This window comes from Quercus lobata, chromosome 4 (assembly GCF_001633185.2).
Source record: "Quercus lobata isolate SW786 chromosome 4, ValleyOak3.0 Primary Assembly, whole genome shotgun sequence".
Taxonomy (NCBI): Eukaryota; Viridiplantae; Streptophyta; class Magnoliopsida; order Fagales; family Fagaceae; genus Quercus; species Quercus lobata.
This window is the reverse complement of record NC_044907.1, coordinates 76,142,956-76,161,209: the sequence shown is the minus strand read 5'-3', so window position 1 is coordinate 76,161,209 and position 18,254 is coordinate 76,142,956. Positions and strand designations below refer to the sequence as shown.

Sequence of the window (18,254 nt, the reverse complement as noted above, 5' to 3'; positions counted from 1 at the left end):
CTGGTGGTAACTAATCATTTCTTTCTATTATATGGGTAAAATTTAATATCATAGCTTTGCTTTGATATAAATGAAAGCTCTTTTGCATTCTCATATCTAGAATTGAATATTGGTCTTTTAGAGATTTTAGTGATATGTTGGTAATATTGGAAGTTTCGGAAGTATTTTGGGTACTTTGGCTATAAAATATATAGTTAGGGTTTGCATTTGAAAAATAACAGTGCTAGAGCTACAAAAAATTTTAGAAAAATAATAGTGCTAGAGCTACAAACTAATGATGTGGATAATGACACATCAGTTATTAATATAACTAAGATACATATCAGGGATTAAAAGAACTCAAATGAAAAATTCATCATAAGCTATTTTAAAAAAAGTCATATCAAATCTAAAAAACCAATCTACTAATAGTCCATCTCTCCATCTCTCTTCGTCTCTCTCTGATGACACACCCACCCAAATCCATGCCAACAAAAGGTTTTACTTTGGTCTAATTAAAAAGATAACAGTGGGCGGGAGTCTGAAGATGATACTACACCACTGTCCGCACTTGAAATTGTTGATGTAGAAATAGCATCCCATTGCTCATACATTTCAATTGTAACATATTCAACCTCTTCACAGTTTTGTTGAACATTAGGAGCTTTTCGTAACATTCGAATTGCCTACAACTGCATCACAACTTCTTTCATTGTTGGTCATTTCTTTCCACTCAAGTTCAAGCACATTTTCGCAAGATTTGCAACAGCTATGGTCTCTTCTTTCTTAGCATCCTTCATAACTTGAGCATCAATAATATTAAACAAATTGTTCTCCTCCATTGAATGAATGAAATATGTGGCTAAACTTTTGTTTTCTTGTGTCCTTGTAGAAGAGATTGCTTTTTCTCCTTTTAAGAGTTCAATAAGGACAACATCAAAACTATAAACATCACTCTTTTCAGTAAACTGACTTGATTGGATTCAGGGTCCAAATAACCAAAAGTGCCTTGTACTACTGTGGTTAGGTGAGTTTGATCAATAGTAATGGATCTTGAAGTCTCGAAGTCTGCTATTTTGGCTTTGTACTTATCATCAAGGAGTATATTTGTAGTCTTAATGTCTCGGTGGTAAATGGGTGAGGAGGCTGCTAAGTGTAAGTAGAAAAGAGCTCCTGCAACTTCATTGGCAATTTGTAAGCGCATATCCCATGTTGGTGGGAACTCCTCATTTTGGCCATTGTGATAATGAGATAGAGTTCCATTAGGAATGAATTCATAAACTAGCAAAGGAACTTCTGTTTCTAGACAACAACCAAGTAGCTTAACCACATTTCTATGGTTAATTTGTGAAAGAATGACAACTTCATTGATGAATTCTTCAAGTTTTGCTTCATCAATTACCTTGGATTTTTTCACTGCAATGATCCTCCCATCTACCAACATACCTTTGTAAACAGGCCTTGTCCTCCTTGGCCAAGTATTCCATTCACATTAAAATGGTCAGTGGCTTTTTCCAGTTCCTTTGAATTAAACATTTTGGTTTTCTGAACATTAATTGCACTTGAAGATAATTGTTGTTGTAGCAATAAACCACCATTTCGTTTGAAGAAATTCTCCTTGCGTTTAATTCTGTTCCTTTTCTTTACCACTTTGTAGGACCACCATCCACCAATTAGCAAAAATAGTAACCCAAGGCTTGTGCTAATACCTGCATAACACAATCAAATAGGAAAGGATTACTCCTTGTAGTAAAGGTTATAATATCATATTATATCATATTATATATAATAAAAGTTGGGCTTAGATGCCGTGGTTGCGCCACATGGTTTCACCGAATTGCAAAAATTTTATTAAAATTTTAGATTTTTAAAGAACTAAAAATGAATAGTATACTATCAGGACTCTAATTCATGTTTAAAAAAAGCTGCAGATTAATATTAGATTAATCAGGACTCTAATTTATTCTTATCTCTAATTCAAAAGATTAAGACTCTAATTCATTTTTATCTCTAAAATATATATATATATATATATATATATATATATATATATTGCTTCACGTAAGTTGATGAGAAATCCAAAGAATTGATATCAAAGGAAGAGATTATAGCGGCGAAGGAAAAAGTCATTCAAGAAAAATTAGATAGCATTGCGTCGTTGCAGAGTGAGGTTGCTTCTCTCCAAGTGAGGCATTAGCATTTAGCATTGGACTTCCCAAAACCAATAACTTAACTCTGTGTCAACAAGATTTCTATGTTATTACTTATTGTATATATATTTTTATTTTCAGAAAAAAGGAACGATAGATGTTGAGGAGCGGATCGGAGAGGCTCATGCGCGTGCAGGTGAATTAAAGAAGCAGGTAAGATATAGGCAAGCAAACAATTTACACTGTTGAAAACCATGGCTGCTATATGATCTGTCATATTTTATACAGGCTGACAAACTGAAAAGGGACGAAGGGCTTAATCTCGGGTAAATGAAGCTGAGAAGAAAGTTCAAGAATTGAGTTTGAAACTAGAGAATGTGAGCATTTATTTGGCCAGATTATATATGAAGGCCTATGTTAATTGATATAGATGACAACTTTTTATCTAAAAAAATTCAGATTAGGTGCTTGAATTTTTTTTTAAAAAAAATTGTAAATGAATTGAGGTTTTCGCTTAATTTTGTTTTCAACCGTTTCAATTATTGAATTCATTATTTTTTTATGTGTAATATTAATATCTGTGTTTTTTTTATGATAAAAAAATAAATAATATATGTGCTTTTAAAGGCTAAACACAATACAATTACAAATATTACTTTAAGTTAAGGTGCAATATTTATTTATAAGTAAATTAGAATGTTACATTAAGTTAGAGTATTATGTTTTTATTTATTATTCATTTAGAATGTTACATATGGATACATATGTTGGTTTAGGGTTGATATAACTTATAATCATTTGAATGAAATCAACACTAAAACAAATTATTTAAATATCAAAATAAAAAATAAAAATTAAATTTCTTTTAAGTGTACAAGTACAATTTTTTTTTTAATCTTAAATTTTGAATTAATTCTTTTTTTTTTTTTCATTTTATTTGTTATTAAATTTAATTATATTATCAAAATATTTTTGTATTTTTTATTATTACTGTTTTTTCGTGTATTCTTATATATTCTTAGGCATAACAATTTCTTCTTCTTTGCTCTCCCCCATTATTATTAATAATTCTCATTTTTTTATAATTTCTATGTTGTTTAGAAATCTAACTTTCCTTTTTTTTTTTTTCCTTATTACTTAGGCAATTTGATGTCTGTTAAATCTATAGTAAAAGTTTTTATCAAACCTATCATCCAAAGTATTACAGGTATGTATTTCTATTCTTTATTTTTGTGTTTTTTTTCAGCAATGGTGGATAAGTACGTATCTCATGCAAGCACAAATGAATTTAAATTGCCTTTCAATATTTTGAATGCTTTATTATTTGCTAGATGTGATTAGGCACAAAAGTATATGCTTTATTATTATTTTTTTTGAATCATTTAAATACACCACTATTAAGTTAATAGGATTTTTTATATAATTTTTTTAAAACAAAATGAAATTTATTTTTTTTAATTGGATTTATTCATGTTGTTCCCTTTTTCTTTTCTCTTTTTATATTTATATTTTGAATATTATCACTTAATACTTATTTATGTAAAGTATGCATAATATTGTGTATTGGTTTGCAACATTAATTAATATTTTTTTTCTAATTATTAGTATAATTTTTTATTCTCAAGAAATTTTCATTAATCAATTTTTTTTTTTTGGTTTTTAATTACAAAATTTTGGAACTTTAATTCCTGAATTTTCATAATCTTTAAAAAGTCATCATTCTTCCAATATCAATTTTTTTGTGCATTGATTATTTTTACTCTTGAGCCATCTCTATAAAATAGGGTTTTTTTTTTTTTTTTTCCTTTGCAATTATCAAATTTATTTGACTAAAATAGTAAAATCAAAGTTGAAATGAAAGCTATTTTTAAAAAAAAAAATTATTTTAAAGCGGTCATAGACTCATATGCAACTTTACAATCTATATGCTTCTATTTTTTTTTTAATTCAATTTAATTTTCTTCTTGAATTTTTTTTCCAGGTTTGTTATAAAAGATTTCAAGCATATCCTAAGAAAGTCTTGATTTTTTTTTTCCAGGTTTGTTATAAAAGATTTCAAGCATATCCTAAGAAAGGTTTGTAATCATATGTAGATTCATTAAATGCAGAATTCATATGCAAATAGTTTGATACATGTAACTAAAAATAATATTATAACACAACTAATAAGAATTATTTATTTTGTTATAATAATTATTAAAATATAATAATTATTTTTACATATATTCTATAAATTTTATCATCAAGCCGTGCAACGCATGGGCCTTTAACTAGTATATAATAAAAGTTGGCCTTAGACGCCGTGGTTGTGCCACGTGGCTTTACCAAATTGTAGAAATTTTATTAAATTTTTAGATTTTTAAAGAACTGAAAATGAATAATATACTACCAGAACTCTAATTCATTCTTATCATTAAATAAAATTAGATTAACATCATTTTTTTTGTTAGGATATATTTCTTAAATTAAGGGATAATATTTAACATACAAAAATTTAATTTAGATAATATTTATCATCTAATTAACATTATTTTCTTTTTCTTTTTTTGTTAGGATATATTTCTTAAATTAGGGGATAATATTTAACATACAAAAATTTAATTTAGATAATATATCATCTAAATTTTCAAAATTTTAATATTATTAAATTAATATTATTTTATTAGAATACCAAGCTACAAAGCTTGATTATTAAGGGATAAACACAATCCAAATTCTTCAAGAGGTGATTAATAAAATTTTATCCCAAGAAATAGTATATATCTCCAATAATTTGATAATCTCTATCTATTCCAAAAAAAAGTATATATCTCCATTAATTTGATAATTTCTACGTTGATGACATATATATATATATATATATATATATCAGAATTCCTTATAGCTATCAACTATGTTCTCTTTCTCTCTTTTTCTTTAAAAAAAAAAAAAAAAAAAAAAAAACACAGAAGCAGAGAAAAGCTCTAACGTTGATGGGGAGGAGAAAACCCAAGCAGTTCTACTTCTCAAGCTTTTCTCATTTGTAGATTCCACTGATGTTGCATTGATGATTGTTGGCACTGTTGGAGCCATTGCAAGTGGGTTAGGCATGCCCCTTATGACAATATTGTTTGGCCAAATGATCAATTGCTTTGGCAACAACTAGAGTAGCAACACAGATATTGTTAGTATAATTTCCAAGGTATAAATAGACAATACACAGGCTAAGAAAATAAGGTCTACTTTGATCTTTATGAATGGAAAGATGTGACTTAAACTTCTGATTTTATTTTTCATTACTTTCCTAAGAGTTTAAACTTCGATTTTCCCATTTTATAGCATGTGTAGGAATGCATTTGAATCCTTGATCCTTCTTTTATATTTTTAGAATTAATGATTAAAATGGTTAGAATTAATAGATTAATTTTAACAATTTTCTTATTTGATTTTTATGTTACATTAAATTATCAAGATGTTCTACACGTGTATTCTTGAATTATCAACTTTAATTTTAATTTATAATATTATCAAGATTATATTAATTTTAGATTTATCAATTGTTTAGTACCTTTTTTTTAAATAATTATCAATTTAAAATTCAATTTGGAATTATCAATTTAATTTAGTTTTAGGAAGAAACCTTATCCCTTATTTTAGTGAGATAATTATTTAAACTAGATAACTTTTTCTTTTGTCTTTATTGAATCTATTAAAATATATAATTATTTATACATTTATTTTAAAAGTTTTTTCATAAAACCGTGCAATGCACGGGCCTATAACTAGTGTTCAAGTAAAATAGAGACACATCTTCTTTGAATGCTCAAAAAACTTGGCAAACTATACAAGAGAAGGAAATACTAAGAATTGATAATGGGGAAAAATATATATAAAAAAAAACATGTTTTGCCTCTTAATAGTTCCTTACTTCCTTTGGAATGAGAGAAAGGAATGGAAATCAATCTAATAGAATTGATCTATCAAGAATATTGCATCTGTTCCCTTATTTGAATTGGCTATAAGGGATGATCATTCTATCCCATTCCTCTCAAAATAATAATAATCTTTATTTTAATAAAATTGGCATGAAATATTGATTTTATCCCTATTTAAATAAAAAATCAAATGGAACGTAGCATCCAGGGATGCAAAAGAGTGTCTATTTTACATCCTCAAAACGTACTTTATTTATTTTTACCATTCAATTTCACAATTCATCCAACATCTTGGTTTTTATTTTTACATACAACTCATTAAAATAATATAAACTATACCAACAAATAATATAAAAAATTTAGTTTTTCTCTCTTCTCTTGTATTTCTTTTACCTCTCTACCTTTTTGTCTCTCTTTTCTCATTAATTTTTTATTTTTATTTTTATTTTACATCCTTGTGAATTGTTGGTTCTCAACTTCTCATATATGAGAACCAACTATTCACAGTTGGTAAAAATAAATAGAGACCCAACCCCCCGATGTGGGTGGGTTTTGACTTGTTAGTTGCTAAAGTAGCAACTGGGGGGTTTTACACCCCAATACTCCTGCTCTAATAAAATTAATTTGATATTTCATTTATAGACTCCTAAGCATACTATAAAAAATTACATCATATTCCACTCCATTGTGTTCTCTCTATGACTCTTCATTTGATTCTTTTATAATCTCCCAAACATGGTTTAAATGATTCTACGACCATTTTTGTTTTGTTTTTTAATTTGTTTTTAATAACTGATAATACAAGCGGTTTACCTAAAAATTAAATTTGTACAAAGCATACAAGTTTTTATAGAATAAAATTAAAAACTAGCAAAGGAATGGGACATGTGGCTTGATGTTCCACAAACAATAAGGTAGTTTTTTTTTTTTCGAGAAACTGTGTAGGTGACAAGAAAGATAAGTTCAAATCGCTAAACGAATTTTAAAATAAAAAACAGCAGGAAAAGTTCCACAACTTTGATAGCAAATCTGAAGAAATTAAAGTATCTGTTAATAAAAAAAAAAGACGTACCTATTGTGAATTTGTGATCACTTTAGTCGGAGGAGGACGAGGCTCGATGACTGGTGAACAATAGTATGAGCCATAAGTGTTTACGCAGAGGGATCTCGAAGAGTTATTCCAGGCACTTGAGAGTTATTCCAGCCAGTTGAAGAGTTATTCCAGGCACCCAAACACATTTTGGAATCTATGCATTCGTTAATATCTGACATGTAATGAAAAACACAGCTTTATAACAAATTGAGCAACAAAACTGAAAGCCACATTGACAATCATCCAAAAACAATCATTTTAAATATCTAAGTGATATGTTTGATTTACCAAAAAAAAAAAAAAAAGTTGATAAATTTGGAAGTTCATTACTATTAGAACTTACATTCCTTGGCTGATCTAGACATTCCTTTGAAAGTTTCAACTCCCCTTTTTTTTTTTTTTTTTTTTTAATAAATAATTTGATAATTAGAGTGATTTGAAAATTTCAACCTTTACTATGTTATAAAATATCAATATAAAAATTCTTATATTGATTTGATGATACTTAAAATTAATTGAGTCGGAGAAGTAGTTTACCTGAACATCCTTGAGGAAGAGATGGATTTCCTTCGAAGCCGGATTTGCAAAAACATGTAAAGGTAGAAGATTTATTTGAACATGAGGATGATGAGTTATAACTTGATGATTGGTTATTTCCCGTAACAAGAGGGAACAATGTTGTATTTATCCCCCAATCTAATGCCACAGGAACTTGGGACATATTTTGGATTTCAAAGGGGTTTATCAAATTGACTTCGAACCACATCTGCTCTGCTAAGAATGCATACTTGCAATCTATGGTACTTTGAGATTCCCTGTTTATTGACTCTATAGTTGCGTTAAACAGTTGGAGATTTGAAGGGATCGAGGTTTGGCAGCAGTTGGTGCCATTGCAACTAGTGCCATTATTATTTTCGAGTAGTGTGGTGTTTGACACACAAACAGACCTGCAGCCACCAAAAATTGTACCATTTGGGGATGTCAATGACGCGAAATTGTCACAACCCACAGCAAGAAATTTGTTTGCGAATTGCGAGAACACAAAAGGGCTTGGTGCTAAATCCACACTTGCTTCTGTCTTAGTACCATTTGCACACATCGAAAAAATTGGATAGTTGACACGAACTGTGCCATGCTGTAATGAAATATTTAGCACCTCCAGTTTGAAGCTCTTCAAGAAAGGTTTGGGAGAAGAGGCCACAGCACTTTGATTATTGCAATCTATCGCAAACCAATCGTTGATGTAGCAACCAGCTCCTATTCCAAAAGGGTATGGAATATCAATGTCCCCACACTGTGCTTGACATGAGTCCTTTGCCTATACTTGTTCCTTTTACTACTGTATTAATTGATCTCGATAAAAAAAGTATCTGAAACACAGTTCGCACCACCATCTCTCTCTCTCTCTCTCTATGATAATAATGATGAATGTGTTGTGAAACATCAATACCAAGCCAATACTTTTTATACTAATAAGTACAAATAATGAAATCTGACAAATTCAAATATACATTTCTTTGTAGGTTGCCTAGAAGAAGGACAAAGTTAAATATATATTTCTTAATAGCTATTCAGCCGAAAATCTGACAAAGTCCTCTAGCTAGACCTCGCAAATTAATGCGAGCTTTTTTTTTTTTTTTTTTTTTTTTCATATGCATGCTTTTCAATATATATATATATATATATAACCGAAACTTTTGAAGTTCCCACAAATTTCCACATCAGCATAATATTAAAAAAAAAAAAACGTAATAAAACTATAAAAGACACCCTTTCAAGCCGCTTATCCACAAAACAAAAAACAAAAAAAAACGCAGACCCTAAAACCCAAATCGACTCAAACTTGCAATTCTTCGCTGCACCTCCATATACACACAGACCGAAATTGAGAGGTGATGAAAGAGAGAGAGAGGCGACGAGGAAACGGTGAAAGAAGCAGAGAAAGAGAGATGGTAATAGAGGGAGGCGATGAGGCCTAGGACACGGAGAGAGAAACTAAGAAGAGAAAGAGGCAAAACACGATTACTGTCAGATTTTCCGCCGCCATCCATTCCCTCGCCAAACTCAGAACACCGAAAGTGCAGGCACACACAGGAATTGAGATTGAGGATCGTCGAAACTGCCAACGGTTATTTTTTTCCCCTTTCTTATATCTGGGTATTTAATATGACTTAGTTTTTGGGTATTTTGGTTGGATAGGTATAGATTTAGATATTTGCTTAGATGTTTTGGGATTTTCTGTTACGATTTGTAGATTTCAGATTTTGATATTGTTTGTTTGGTTCTTTCCTTCTTGCCCTAACTCACTTTTTCTCTCTTGCTTTCCGTCTCTGTTTCTTTCCCAAGAAAGCTGTGATTATATATGCTTTTTTATTCGTTATTTTTCTTTAAAGAGTATAACTCAAGGGATTATTTAGTTTGCGTAATTAGAAACAATGAGGGTTTTGATTGGTTGTTGAGAAAATGGAGGATTAAGTGAGGGAATGATGAGGGAAATTGGAATTTGTTTTTGGTTCAATTGGGGACTGATTGAATGAGCAAAGTTTGGGTTTTTGGTTTTGTTAGAAACTAAACAGTAAAAAATGTGTGAAAGGTTATTAATTTGATGCTTCATTTGTTGCTGGAATTGTACTGGAAAAGAAATAAATGTGAACAATATTAAGGCTTTTACTGTTGTTCTTATTTTAAATTTTATGCTTGGTATTTGATGCAACCTTTTTTTTTTTATTTTTTATAATTCAAATACTTATCTTAGGAATGCTAATCTTAGCAATTAAAGAAAGTTTACATTTTCTTTCACACATATATAAAAATGATAATCTTCTCTGTTGCCTATGACATTCACATCAAATGGTATTTCCTCATCCATCTATCATCTGTTTCTCTCATCTATATCTCCAGTCACGCTTCACTGCTCCTCTAATTTTCTCTCTCTCTCTTTTTTTTTTTTTTTTTTTTTTTTTTTTTTTTTTTTTTTTTTGCAAATCAAGCATAGATTGTTTCATTAGCTTAAATTCCTATCCACAATCCATCTTTTCTGAGTGAGTTATTTTCTTAAAACATTGCTTAATCCTAAATTAGTTTTATATATGTTCATGATTATTGATATGCAGATTATTTACAGCTTTAAGTTAAAAATCCCGCACGATACATCATTGCAGTAATCTTAAAATTTTATCTTTTACTGCTACAACACCGTTTGAAAGCCTCTCACTATAAGTAAAAAAATAAATAAACTGCTTAAATTACAATCAAATGCTTGTTGAACATTGAATTTACATTTTAAACCAATTTAGTCTTGGTCCTATGAGCATTCGACATTACAAGCTTTTTTTTTTTTTTTTTTTTTTTTTTTGCTTCTCACCAAATTCTGCACATGCATGTTTTTGCTGCATTTTTCAAAATTTTAAAAAGTGAAAGATACAGAGCTGTAGATATAAAGGGAAGGAACCAAATTGATTCAATAATGCCCCCCTGTTATAATACTAACAGTTAAGCTGATGGTTTATTAAAATGTTTCATATTATGCCACGTAGGATAAAAACCCACTTAAACTTATACCTCATGTACAATTAAAAAAGAAAAAACACGTTATTCTGCTTAATGTAATAGTAAGTTAACAGGTATTTCCTATTAGCGTAGGGAGCAGAGAGTATTTTTGGAAATGGTTATTTTGAATTCATGTCTTTTGGAAATCCAAATTCTGATATGTGATTATTATTATTATTATTAAATCTTTTTTTTGTCAATGGGTATCTTTGATCACTTGGTTTTTGTTAAATTTCTTATTCAAAATCTTGGTTTCTTTGTTTATGCTTACCTTTTTGGTAGGGCTTCCATATTTCCATAGACATTGATTTCATGTCTAACATTGAAAATTTCATTGCAATGTGGCAACTGTGGAATGACAATGGTTAAACACACATGCAAATGTGGATTTAGCCCTATAGATTTTTTTTTTTCTTTTTTAAATGCTTGATGTAATTATTTCCCACCCACTTATTTATGATGCTTTGATATTGAGTATTTTTTTCCTATTATCTGTTATTATATGCCTAGATAGCAAAGAGTAGATGAGAGAATCAAAAGCGTCTCCAAAAAAAGTTACTAGAAGATCTAGGAAGCAAAAAACTCATTCCAAGTTCACTGTATTGGACAAGGGAACCGAAATCTATTCTAATTTAAAAGAGATCAGTGACTCAAATATGTTGGCGCTACACCAAATCCAAGATAAGGTTCTGAAGGATGGCTAGAAGAAGAACGAGAAGACTACATCTAGGTAATACTAACCATTATGCTCGCATCCGAATTGGTTATGAATAAATAGTTTAGAAGAAGCTATAATTTTCGTATATATTAATATATTTTTTTTTAATAAACCTGAGTGGTTCTATCATCTGTCACTTAGATTTGGAAACTTGATCCTATTGATACAGTTTACTGAATACATTTGACTACATTTGTTTCTCCTAAGTGGTTCTGTTTGAAAATGTATGAAGGATTTGTCACTTTGTTAAAACTGTGAAATTTGAAAGTATAATGTTATTTACTTTTACGTTTTGATAGAGATTTATTTCTTAAAATATTTTTAACTGTTGATTTGATTGTTTACAATGCTCGATTTTATAGTTTTTTAAAGTTGTATTTCATTCTTAAAATTAGATTGGCAATCTGTTTCATCGTTCCCTTTTGTTATTTACTTTATTTTTTGTTTTCTTTTAGATTATTAGAGATTTAATATTCTATATTTAGGTTATGGTTTTATAATTGTTGAAGGATTTGTTTTAGTTTATTTATACCATATTTTTCATTAAATTTTCGGTTTTGTCATAGGATATTCCAAGTATCCTAAGACTTATATCAACATGAAATTCAAGTGATGTAATATTTGTGATTCCAGTTTTGAACTCAGTTGTAATTTAACCTAATGTTGTTTGCTTAATTGTAGTTATGGTTAGGGGGTTTTTAGGTAGATCTTGCTTACATCTCGATGTGTTAATGTCATTCTTTCCATCTTATCATTTTCTGTGTCTTTGTTCAATTGAAGAAAATTTGTGTTAAATATTATTTAGGTTTTGTTATTTGTTAGTTTTTTTTTTTTTAAGATTTAATTTTGTGAAAAATAATTATTATTATAACTCATATTTGTAGTCTAATTATTGTGTTGATGGTTTAATTAGGCCGACAACTGTTCACAGCTGCTTATGCTTCACTGTCATCATTCTTTTGAACCCTTGGAAGGGTGAGCTTCAGTAATTTGAAATAAAATGATTTAGAAAGAAGATAAAGTTTTCACTTACCAAAAAAAAGGAAAGAAGATAAGGTTTTAGTCAATAGGCTTTCTATGTTGCTCCTAAGGTCATAAGGCTAATCTTCATTTTCCAGTATTCAAACTAACATTATTGTTGCTGTGTGCTGCTATACTAAGGCCTGGTGCTGCTGTTTGTGAATTTTTTTTTTTGTTGTTGTTGTACATGCTAATATGCATTATGCTTCTATTGTACTTAGTGTTAGCTGTATTGTGATAATTGGTAATTGTTGGCATTATACTAGGAATTGATGCAAAGTCCAAGATGTTTTGGTAGTTATTGGCAGATTCTTAAAAAAGCAGTACTTAGTGAGAAATATTAACATAGGTTGTGTTTGTTTGCTTCATGTTAATAGAAGGTTGCAAGGAAATTCAAATGTTAATAAAAAGTTGGCCTCTTAAGAGTGTGCCACCTCAGGTTTGGAGTCTTCACAATTTTACACCTTAACAATATTTTTAATTTTTATTTTTAGCACGGTATTTTAGTTAAATATTTTACTTAGTTTGAACTTAGAACTACTTCAAACCCGATAATGCACTCCCCCTCTCTCTATCTCTGTAACCTCAATAGGTTATGGCTGCTACCGTGATTTCAGATATCTCTAATAGCAACCTCTGAGGACAACCATCCAAAGGCAAGATGGAATGTGGGTACCGCTGCAAGTGTTGCCTTGAAAAGAAAAGACTGCAGTTGATTCAAATGCTCTAGCTACTGCTTGTAGTGCACACAAGATTGAGACCGCTGCAAGTGTTGCCTTGAAAAGAAAAGATTGCAGTTGATTCAAATGCTCCAGCTACTGCTTGCAGTGCACACAAGATTGAGACTGCTGCAAGTGTTGCCTTGAAAAGAAAAGACTGCAGTTGATTCAAATGCTCTAGCTACTGCTTGCAGTGCACACAAGACTGAGACAGGGCTGATGAATAACTTTATATGTAATAACATTATAACCTTATTTCACAAAGATCAAGGTCCTTAATGTTTTTCTTTTAATATGTTTTTTTATTTATTTAAATGGATGTAGTTTATATAAAGATATGTAAAGCATTCTTGTGTTTGCATGTTGTGCTCCCTTTCTACTATTTATTAATTACCAAGATTTTGCAAACAGACTGAATAATAGAAGGGATTATGTTAAAAAAAATGATAGGGACTTTAAATTTCATGAAAAAAATGATGCAATTGATAATAGACGTAGGATGCCTACCAGTAATTTGAGGTTGTTAACTAAAGGTACAAATAAGTAATACAAAGTTAGATGTTGTTTTTAACTTTGTACTTAGGTAGAACACAACAATCGAATTTCTCATATTGGTGTAGTGTTTTAAGAGATTTGAACTTTGATAAATACTCATGTATATTTAACAATCTTAAAAATAAATAAATAATATTATTTTGGAACTTAGTTATTAATTTACCCGTGCATCGCACGGGTTAGCGACTAGTTTCTAATATTTTAGAGTCCATTGGGTTGGGAGGATAAGAAAGTAAGGTAATAGAAAATAGAGAAATAATGAAAAAATGGGAGAATAGAAATGTTTTAATTTCTCTCATGTATATTTAGTTGGGAGGGTGGAAGGAGGGATGTGAAACTCTTTTGTTTAGATGAAAATAAAGTTTGTATAAATTTATCATTATGTCCTTATTAAATAAAACAAAAGTAACACATTATACTTTAAAAAAAAATTGTATATAGATGGATACTTCATTAAAGTAAAAAAAAAAAAAAAAAAAAAAAAAAAACCATAAGAAATCAACCCAAAATTTTTTCTAAAATAAAAAAAAAAAAAAAACCAACATTTCTAGACAAAATCAAAGAAAAAAAAGGCAACACGTTAATATAGATAAAAAAATCAAAGGAAAAAAAAAAAAAAAAAAACCAACACGTTAGCATAGAAAGAAAAACTCAAAGGAAGAAAAAAAAGAAAAAAGAAGCCAACACATTAACCAAGAAAGAAAAAATAAAAGAAAAAACAAGAATAGCAGGTAAAAAAAAAAAAAAACCCAACATGTTAGAGTGAAGTCCAACGTAAGAGATATTTTTGGAATCATCTCATGAGCTTCTACCTCTTTTTTTTTTTTCTTTTTCTTTTTTTTTTTTTGGTAAAAAGACGATATATTAAAAATGAACTACGGAACTACAACTGACTCAGGGCAAAGCCTGTTCAAAAACACACCATTGAGGTCATCCTCAAAAACTTTCCTTATGTCCACAGGCGGACATTCAAAATAGATAAAATCAGAGTTTTTTCCAGCAGCCACTTTTGCTAGCACATCAGCATAGCGGTTTGATTGACGATAACAGTGGTTGAATTTGATCCGGCTGAACCTTGAGATTAAGTGCTTGCAATTTTCCAAAACAGGGGAGACTATGTTATTTTCATAATGAATATTTTGTAAGGCATCTACTAAGGCCTTTGCATCTACCTTAACAACAAGAGCAGATATATTTAAATTGTTGCACATCATTAGCCCCTCCCTAAGACCCCATAACTCGGCCACAAAGCTTGTAGTTATCCCAATCCGCCTAGGAAACCTGCAAGCCATCCACCATCCTCATCTCTCACGATACCCCCACACCCCACTAAACTCGGATTTCCCGAGGCAGCTCCATCAGTATTCAGCTTACACCAACCTTCTGGTGGTCTCTCCCAACACACTCTCTTGATAATACTTCGAGTAGGATCTCTGGGGGAAGACACACAATACATAAACTCCAAAGTTTGTTGAATTATCTCTGCAGCTAGCCTTGGGTTTTGGCTCTTCCTGTTGAAAACAGCATTGTTCCTACATTTCCATAAATTCCAAAGAGCAAAGGGGTAAACCATATTCCACGGGGGATTTCCAGGATTATAGCTACTGCTAGCCTTTCCATTCACATTGAGCCACTCTTGCAGGTTAGTCAGCCAGAAGCCTTGATTCATCATTTTCACTCCCAGTTGAAGCCAAATAGCCTTGACCTATAAGCAATCTCTAAGCGCATGCAGAACTATTTCGGGATCTCTTTGACAAATTGGACAAATGTCCTCATCCAACACACCCCTTCACCCCAAGCACTGCTTCACCCCAATACTTTCATGTGCACATCTCCACAAAAATGTTTTGATACGAGGCAGCGTTTTTGATTTCCATATCCAACTGGCAATACAAGTTTGGCTAGGGGCAGAACCCCCTGCTAGATTATAGGCACTCTTCAACTCGAAATTACCTTTTGGATTATCTACCCATGCTAATTTGTTGCTGCCTCTACCTGTCATTGAAATCGGGGTAGCTTGGATCATCAACCTAATGTCTTCAGGAAGATCAAAAGGAATTTTGGACCAATCCCAACTCGTGTCCACCAGAACATCCTTGACTTCACAATGAGCTGCTTTGTGAGTTAAGGGACCTTGTATCAGATTACGAATAGGCCCTCTCTTCGACCAATTCCTTCGCCAAAAACTCAAATTGCTGTCTTTACCAATCATCCACATACTGTCCTTAGTGAACACCTCTCTTCCTCTTTTAATTGCTGTTAAACCTGCGAACAAGGGAGCCTATCAGCACTAATAGCCCTTTCTCTTTGCTGGTTGCAATATTTATGCTTCAGGACTTTAACCCATAGAGCTTCCTTTTCTGTAGACAGCCTCCAATTAAGCTTGGCAAGCAAGGAGATGTTGTTTGCAGTCTGAGGCCTCCTTCATCTTTCGGTTTTGTCACCTTTTGCCACCCCACCCGATTGATCTTCTTGGCAGCTTCGGAAGTTCCCCAAAGGAAATTGCGATTCACCCGATCAATTCCTTCAAGAATTTTCAAGCTAAGGAAGCTTGAATTAGGACAGAATTTTCCCCGATCTACCTCTTAGTTCTCTCTATTTGGGGGAGAAATTTTTTTGATAGGTTTGGAGAGAAAATACTTAGGTTTCATTATTTATTTTCCTTCCTTTTCACCTAACCAAACACAGTATAAAAAAATTTTCCTTTTTACTTTTTCTCTAAAATTTTCCATCCATCTTATTTCACCTCTAAACAAATATACCCGTCAAGGTTGTAACTTGCTTGTTTATTATAATTATATATTTTCATAATTAAATATTTGGCAAAGTCCTATTTCTTTCGTTTGTTATTTTTTTTTTAGGCGAAAACATTACTTTGGTCCCTACATTTTGGTGTCAAAGTCAATTTGGTCCCTATATTTTGACAACAGTCAATTTGGTCCTTCTTATTTTCAACATGCAGTTAATTTGGTCCCTACACTTAATTTACTAATGAAAAATGCCTACATAGCAAACAGTTTGAGAAATGATATGTCCATAACATTTTCATAACATTTTTACAACTAATTTTAAGTGGCAGGTTGTTACTAATTGTTATTATTGTGGCAAAAAAAATAATCTTAGTGCTAGATTCAAATTTGAACTAATAATAAATTTACACCTGTGAGTTATGAAAATATTATAAAAATGTTGTAGACATAATATCTCTCAAACAATTTATACGCAGTTGATATGTTTAATATTAAAAAAATTAAATGAGATTATGACGTATCTAAATTTTATTTCCCTTGTCAGTAATTAGTTGGCAAAAAAGGCCACATCATCTTTTACAAATATATTTATTTTCTTTTCTTTTTTTACTCTCTTTTTTTTTTCTTTTAACTTTCTTTAATTTAAATGTAATTTTCACATAATTCTCTGACAATTTTCTTCATTGTTCCAGCAAATAACAATTGAACGTGCATACAGCTATTTCACCCGGTGGAGACCATGATTTGGAAACCACTCTCTCTCAATAATTGTGAGTTATTGTATTGTGTTGTATTGTATACCCACAAGCAACCAAGGCCCACTAGAAACCCATACAGGGACTCACAAACACAAAACCCCCAAACCCAGAGTCTGCAGTGTTAACCAAACGGAAAGGACATGTACCTGATCTCAGGAGATGTTTTCAAGTGCACGACAAAGGTGGAGTTCTTGTACATGTCGTTTGGGGTTTGGTCCGAAATGATGAAGATGTTGGAGATGAGGTTGAGAAATCGGTGGCGATGGAGCTCCATCAGTGGGCGTCAATCCAGAAACTTGAATAGAGCAATGGTTCGAGACCATTTTGAATTAGAATTGGAGGTCCACTAAGGGGCTAGATTTGGATCCGCATGGGAGAGGAGGGATAAGGAGGAGAAATCCCAAGAAGGTCCGTTTCTAAGGCATGAGATCCGGATCTGGCATAGTTGTGGTAGTTGATGGTGGGGTTTTTCTTTCTAATTTTGTTTGAGTGAGTGGTTTGGAGAGAGGGAGAGAACTCATAATGACCTGTTTGGAAGTTTAGAGAGGGAGGAGAGTAGAGGGGAGTAGAGGGGGAGAGAGTAGTGGGGAGGAGAGTAATTAATCCTTCTTCTTGTTTGGATGTTTTAAAAATTAGGATGGAAAGGAGAGGAAATGATTAAAATAGACAAATTTATCCCTATTTGAAAATGGACTTACAACATTAGTCTATGATTAATTTGTTAGAATATTTTTTTTTTGATAATTTTTTTTATGTGAATTAAATAATCAACATTAGTCTATAATTAAATATTTTTTTTTTTACTTTTTTATTATACTAAGATAATAATTAAAATAAGAAAAAAAAATGTTTGGTATGTTTGTTTACTGAAAAAATCAACAAAATATTGAATTTTGAGTGTTTCTTTCATTTATTATTATTTTTTTTAATATTTTATTTTTATTTTTCTTAGTACGTGAATTTAATTGACAACGCACTTTCTTTTTAAGTCTCAACATCTCTCTGACTCTGTGTTGTAACTTGTAACTTTCTTCGAAGTTTGAACCCCA

The 18,254-nt window shown here is 30.9% G+C and overlaps 1 pseudogene; it reads right to left on the bottom strand.

The window, feature by feature from the left end:
* Nucleotides 1–494: 494 nt before the first annotated feature.
* On the bottom strand, nucleotides 495–8,530 carry LOC115985821 (annotated as a pseudogene).
* Nucleotides 8,531–18,254: the final 9,724 nt, after the last annotated feature.